Source organism: Protobothrops mucrosquamatus, unplaced genomic scaffold, assembly GCF_001527695.2.
Source record: "Protobothrops mucrosquamatus isolate PMUCROS unplaced genomic scaffold, P.Mucros_1.0 scaffold1405, whole genome shotgun sequence".
Classification (NCBI taxonomy): Eukaryota; Metazoa; Chordata; class Lepidosauria; order Squamata; family Viperidae; genus Protobothrops; species Protobothrops mucrosquamatus.
This window is the reverse complement of record NW_015387590.1, coordinates 373,569-380,886: the sequence shown is the minus strand read 5'-3', so window position 1 is coordinate 380,886 and position 7,318 is coordinate 373,569.

Sequence of the window (7,318 nt, the reverse complement as noted above, 5' to 3'; positions counted from 1 at the left end):
ATGGCTTTTCCATCAAGCGGGATTGGCCTAGGGGGGGGATTGTATAGGGATTTTAATAGGGATTTTATAACTTTTCTAAAAATAACAGGCTAATTTAATATATATTTTAATTGTTTTTAGATATTTATTGTATAGTTTCGTTTTTTATTTGCCTGTAAGCCGCCCTGAGTCCTTCGGGAGAAGGGCGGGGTATAAATTATCAAAAAAAAAAAAAACAAAACAAACCATTTCCACTTTTCTGCAGAGAAACAACATGGATGTATCAATAAAATAAGAGTCCAGCCCACATAAAGATAATGTTTCTTCTACAGTAGTTGACATAATTAGAAACGTAATTAAAATGCTTTGCTATTTTTATTCCTTAGGCCACTTATACTTCAGTTACTGTTCTTAAAGCAGATAAGCAAGGCTGAGGATAAGCTGACCCTTGAATTTTTAACCAAAACTTTATGAAAAACCTGTCTCCTGCAGATAAGCTGACTTAAAATTGTATGCCTTTTGAATATATTCTGAAGGATATCATTTTCATATTTTATTTTAAATTTTCACAATTAGCTTATCTGCAGGTGACATATTTTTCATGGTATTTTGGTTTGGCTTGTCCTCAAGTATATATAATACTTTTAAAAAAGTATTGCTGTTGATGCAATGCATGGATAAACCAACCCAGTTTTGAAGCTGCAGCTTGGGGCCTAAAATTCTTGGCTAATCCATGAGTTATAGTAGAAAATAGTGAAGACCTTTCTTAGAAAATGAAATACAAACCACTTTAGGATCAAATCTTGACTCCAAGGTATCGCCACATTTGCTCAGAGCTATGCAGGAATCTAGATTCCTATTTGGAGACATTAGGATTAATATAGAATTATTTAGGGCTCCTTAATAATAGATTTGCTAAAGAATCCCAACCAGGTTCCCAAATGGGGTTAGAGTGAATCAATCAGAGATGTTTAATACCAGGTAAAGAACTTTGTATCTACCCAAATCCCTACTTACATTTCTGATCCCTTCAGTTTGAAAATCTATTTCTTAAATTTTATTTGTGCCCACTTCATTGTCCACTTTTATTTGATGTAGAATTGCATAGTTACATGCTCTTGTTTTACACTTTTCAGATTATAAAAAATGGACTTTTAAATCTCTGTATGAAAACAGCTTTTAAAATACCTATTGTTCATCATTTCAATCAGCTGTAGGTATCCAGATGAAACTGGAGTTTTTCCAAAGGAAATTTTGGACTGCCAGTAGACAGGTATGTTATTATTGAATATTTAAAAACCTTGTGTCACTGGCTAGCAATAAAGCTGGAGAGAATCAGGAAAACATCTGACAAAATCTGTTATTTCTGCAAGTTAAATATAACTGGCAGAATATGTTTTGGTAAATAAATTCCATCCTTTGATGATGGTGGCCACATGATGGAATTTATTTACCAAAACATTTTCTGCCAGTTAAAGATGAAGTTAGGTTTAAACAGACTAATGAGCCAGGATTCATTTTTTTGAGTTGAGTTTAACACAAGTGCCAAGAGAACCCACTCAAAATTTGGTGCACAAGTCACCAAATGTGGATGACTAAGATTTATTTCTCATTTCCAACAGTTCTTCCAAATGTCTGAAAACATTTTTGGATCAGAGAGATATTTATTGAGCACTTTTGGGTTGACTCAGTTTCTTATTTTGCAACAGTGAATCAATTGATCCTTGTTACCATAAAGGTTTATGAACCCAACACAAAAAAATAAATATTCATTTTATTGCACACCACATCATATCTAAAAGTTACAGATTTCTCTGCATTTAGAAGATGAAAATTCTAAACCTGTGATCAATGCTACCCATCTTCTTGTCCTGCAGTGCACGTCCCTTGATGGCCGATGTTCCATAAGCTGTGATGATGAGGTAAGCAAGATATTTCCTGCATGCACAGCCAATTTTTCTTAGCAATGAAACTGCAGACAATTATGCAAAGCATGTATTCATACTAAAATGAAACAAATAAGTGTCTATTTAGAAAAGATATTCTATCTACTGGGTAGACTGATGCATGATTATGAAACTGAGGTGTAATTTTAGAAGATGACATGGAGAATTAGCCTTGAGTATTTGCTTGTTCGAAACTAAGGTCTCATTTACTATGGATGTAGTAAATATGGACTGTGCTATATCACATCTGAATGTTTCCAAAAGGAAAATATTTAGTGTAAAAAATCATTGACGTTTGAAAAATAATCTACTCCAGTCTTCTCCCTGATGTGATATTTTTATTGATGTTTGTATATGTGTTTGATGGAAAAATATTTAACTATGCCACCACAATTTAACCAAAACCTGAAGTGGGCATAGTTCAGGAAATGATTTACTGTTTAGTCTTGCTGAAGGACTAATCTGCCTTTTAATGTGGCAGCCAATATCTTTTCAATGAGTAGCATTTTTAACATAAATTTCTTTTCATTCAAACTTCCAAGTCCGAATGTTGGGAAGAAAAATGTTTGAGAGGATACTCTTATTCTGATTTTTCAGACAATATATATATACATGTTTTTCAAGTGAATATTCTGTTAACTGTCTTTATGTCTATCTTTTAAGAAAAAACTTTGAACTGTCAGCATAAATTTAAAATGCACCGATTAAAAGTATACATGAAAGAATTATGAATTTCAGTATCAATTGTCATTTCTTGGTTTAGAAAAATGTAGAAGTACAGTGCATTTATTGTTTAAGTTACAGTTTTGGCTCTTTTCAAAAACCTCTTATATATATTCTAGTACATACTGGTATCTAGTTTTTTAATCTCATAAATGTGCTTCTTTGTACACAGTTTTCCTTTCTCGAATAGTCACTTCATGAAACAAGTGGATTAAACCCTATAATATCCGTGTTCTACTCTTGCACTTTGTCACATTTCTCCAGTTTCCTTTTTCCAAGATCATTACACTGATATACACTTGAATCTCAGAGAAGTTTTCTTCAGTCACTGCACTACAGCTTTATTTTTAAAATCAAAACAGGAATATTATTTCTTCCTTAACTGAAAAATACAATATTGAAATCAAAGACTTACACACATTTTTGTGACTTTACAGAATATTAACTGTTACCTCATTGATAATAATGGATTTATATTAGTTTCAGAAGACTACACACAGGTAAGTAGAAATCTGATTCTTGCCTTCTCAAAAATCCAACGTTATGCGATGCCTTTTCCCAGTGGTATATAGAAATAATGAATAGCATGAGATGAAAAGAATATTAAAAAGATGGCTTGCCCCAAAGCATGAAGTTTTCTTTTCAGAGGGTCTAAAATAATTTCCTTTTTGATGATCTGGAATAATGTATTTTCATTGGGTGGCTCTGCTTTTAAGCTCATAAAACTTTGCATATAACCCCTTCTTCAGACATGTCTACCATGCCTGAAGACATATTAAATATGGATTTATCCTCAAGCCTTTTGCCCAAATTTTAGAAATGTTTGTGTTTAGATTTTGAACATATGAGCAAGTTATGGCAGTTGATAATTGCATAGAATTTTGCAGGATTAATTAAAATATTAAAAAAGGAAGTAAAAGTAGAAGATAGTACATGATCTGGGTTTTAGCCAAACCTGATACAGCCCTCAGTTGACGTTTTTCAGCAATAAAAATTATATAAAACTTGTGAAATATCAGAAGTCTGATAGCACCTTTTCTGACTAACAATTTTTATTAAAAGGCATAAGCATTTCTAACTGTTTGCAGTAAGCCATTCAACAAAATGGCACAGCCAGAACAGATGTTACCAGATGATTCCTTAGTGTCAAGCTTCCAGCTAACTACATAACAATATTTATACTATAATGTCTTCTATCTCCTCAATGATAACTTTAAATATGATAAATGTAACATTTAATCTTTTTGAAGTAAACAGAGCCATAAGACAATGGTTCTTGCAATAGTAAGTAAAAATCATATTGGGTAATCAGATATTTTCAGATGCAGGGCACAATCAATTACCCAATATATTGGGTAATCAGATATTTTCAGATGCAGGGCACAATCAAACACTAATGAATAGATATCTCATTTCTTCTTCTCTACTGAATTTATCATGTTTTTCCAAAATTAATAAAAAGTTATATAACTCAACTGAGTTTGAGGGTTGATGAAGGTGATTCTGTAATTGAAAAGTTCTGTCAGTGGAAAAACTACATTGAATTCCACTTATGAATATAATCTATGGAAACAGGACTATAACTTGAAAAATAATGGAATTTGCTTCCATTTCCCTTTTATGGGAATTCTATAAACATCCTCTGTCATGGGTTACTGAAAAAGCAGCACAATTGTATACTCTACAAAATTAGTTGTATTGTATATACAGTAATTGAGCAGATCAAATTAACTTCTGTAGAAGACAAAATTCTAGGACATAATCTAGCTAAAGTAAAACAGAAAGTTGTTCCACAGTTTCATTATAAACAAACCACAGAGGTTAATATTTCCTAATAATGAGACTTAAAACTGATCACACCCTTTGTTTCAAATTATTCAACCTATATTATGTTGAAAGTTAACTTTTAAAGTTGATTCATAACTCTTGTATATTTTAAGCATAACTTTCCTTTTTTCTAGTAACTTGGTTATGTTCTTCTGAAAGTGAGGCATGTTTAGACTTATTTGATGACTGACATCCGGTCTTCCCAATCTTCATTTCTCAGACAGGCCTTCAGAGCTGAACGTGTTCAAGCTATAAAATGCAAATGCTCGAACCAAATTTTACCCACTCAAATAATTTGGATATAAAAAGGGAGCTCTTAACAGAAAAATTCTTCTGTTTTGGGCCTCACTTGTAATTTCTTTGCCAGCAAACTCCCAGGTGCATATTTGAAGCCAAGTCTATCACTTACAGCAATATCAATATTTCATTAAAGCAAACTTCATAGAATTCATGTGTAGCAAAATCCCCTCAGAGGCCGCCAAAGCCCAGGCCCTCCTAGCCACCCCTTTCAGTTACACTCAGCAGCCATAGAATGTTCTTTTTAGCGGGAACTCACACGGAGTGAAGAGGTGGCAGTTTCTTGTCGTCAAACGGGTTTATAGGAACAAAGATGACCAACCCCTAGCCAGGGCAGTCAGTGTGTGAAGTGTTTATCAACCCTCTGGCAGTCGTGACAATAATAGTCAATGGCTTGTAGTAGCTGCTTGGAAAATCAGGGGAGGAGGCCCTCCGGCTCCAGGCAGCAACGGAAAGCACGAGCGAAGATAGTCAGTGCTCCGCAGCAACAGCTCACCCCGTAAGGGCAGCTCCCCACAATGTCTACAGCTTGCACAGGTGATAATGATCAAAGTTCGGATGGCCGCTGGTCTCTGAAGCAGTAGCGACCAGCCTCTCCTTCTCTCTTCTGTTGGCACTCATAGTCCCAGGTCTCTCTATGCCAAATCCCCCCCTTCCTTTCTAGTTAAAACCTGAATTTAAAACCCCAGCAAGTTTTCCCTCTCCTCACTCTCACTCTTCCCTTCGCTCGGGATATCCCCCTGCGAAAGAAAGCAATAAAACTCTGCTTTCTCACGCTCTCTCTCTTTCCCTCTATTTCAGAGGAAAAGAATCACATAAAAACCTAAACTCCTCTTCGGCTTCACCTGGTCTTTCCCCGACAATAACAACCACCCCCACCCCCTTTCTCCTTCCCCTTTTCTTTCCTTCCGCCGGATCCACACCCACTGCGCCCAAACTGGCAGCAGCTGTCCGATCTTCCCACTTCCCTCTCTCCGGCCAGGCTCCCACAAAGACTTTCAGCCAGCCCCACTACACATGCAGCATCCTTTTTCCCTTGTAGAAATGCTGGGATTATTTCTTCAAGGAATAAACAAAGGTGTTCCTATACTGCAAAATGACATATGCTACATATATGGGGGATTTGAATGTCAAGGGGAAAAGCCTAGCCAAATCTCTTTGGGATTGACCAGAAAACTCACAATTTAAGACTTTGTTTTCGTATCTCAAACTTATCTTTGTTAGTCAATTCCTTTTTAGTGTAATAAATAGAATCTAAATAGCTTATTTCATAATATAAAGCTAAATATTTATATGTGTGACTAAAATGCAGAGCATTAAATGGCTCATATAGGAATTATTAAAGAAAACACTTTTTATTATTTGTTTAGAATTTTCTTTCTAACCCTATTTATACTTTTGTGAAATAGAACTTTAATCAAATGGGTTTATGTTCAGATTAGAGCATTTTCTTTACAAGCTTGAGTTCAGCATCAAATGTTACACAATAAACTGCAATCTATTATGTAAACTCTCACAACTCTCAAGGAATTATTTTGTAAGCTTTATAATTCGTGATATTTAAACCTTTTTCAATTTTTACAACAGCAAAGGACTTCGGGATTTCATTTTATGATGTTAAAAAGTTTCTGATCATTTTATAGGAATAAAATTGTAACCAATTGTTGATTTGCATTTATCTGAAACTTCTGGGCATTTTCTTTTGGCTTCAGACTGGAAACTTCTTTGGTGAGATTGAAGGTGCGGTGATGAACAAATTGCTAATAATGGACTCATTTAAAAGGTAAGGATGTACACACCTATTTCTTCTCACAAAAATGAGCATATGTATATGTACATCCAACAAATGCAAAGATTGGTTTGTATATCTATCTTATGTATCTATCTTGATCTTTCTGTACTGCATTTCAATACTTCTGTGCAGGCAATATCCCAAAATGAAGTACATCTTTGTAGCAAAATACAGTCATCAGCTCTTATTCATAATTTCTTTAACATACTTATTCTTCAGAATGATAGCCAACCCGATAATCCCACCACATACAAATTAATAATCAAATTGCAATTTCAGTAAATCATTGTGGTTATTCCCATGAGTGGCATGGTGGCCTAGTGATGGAGCTCACACCTCATTGTGAGTTTGATCTTAGCTAGTGGCAGATATTTGTCTCTCTGGGTGCAAAAATAAAATATCTGCTGTGAGCTTCACATAGATGTCAGGAAGGGCATCAGGCCAGTAAATGCTCAGCTCCATTCAGTTGCCCCAATTCCATCCCAATGCAAGGGATTACAGGGTTGTTGAAAGAAAAAAAAGTGGGGTTGTTCCCATATTTATCCTCCTTGTTTCAGTGCTGGGGGAAGAATAGTCACATATGGAGAAGGCTTTTGTCTTTTATAGGAATGCAAGTGTGCATTAAAGTCCGCTGAAAGGCTAGGCCAATTCAAAAGAAACAAACTATTTGGCATTATACAGTAGTGAAGGAACTCTGTCTGATTTCATTCCTCATCTTTTCTCTACTATAAAATTATTTTCCCTCCCCTCTCAA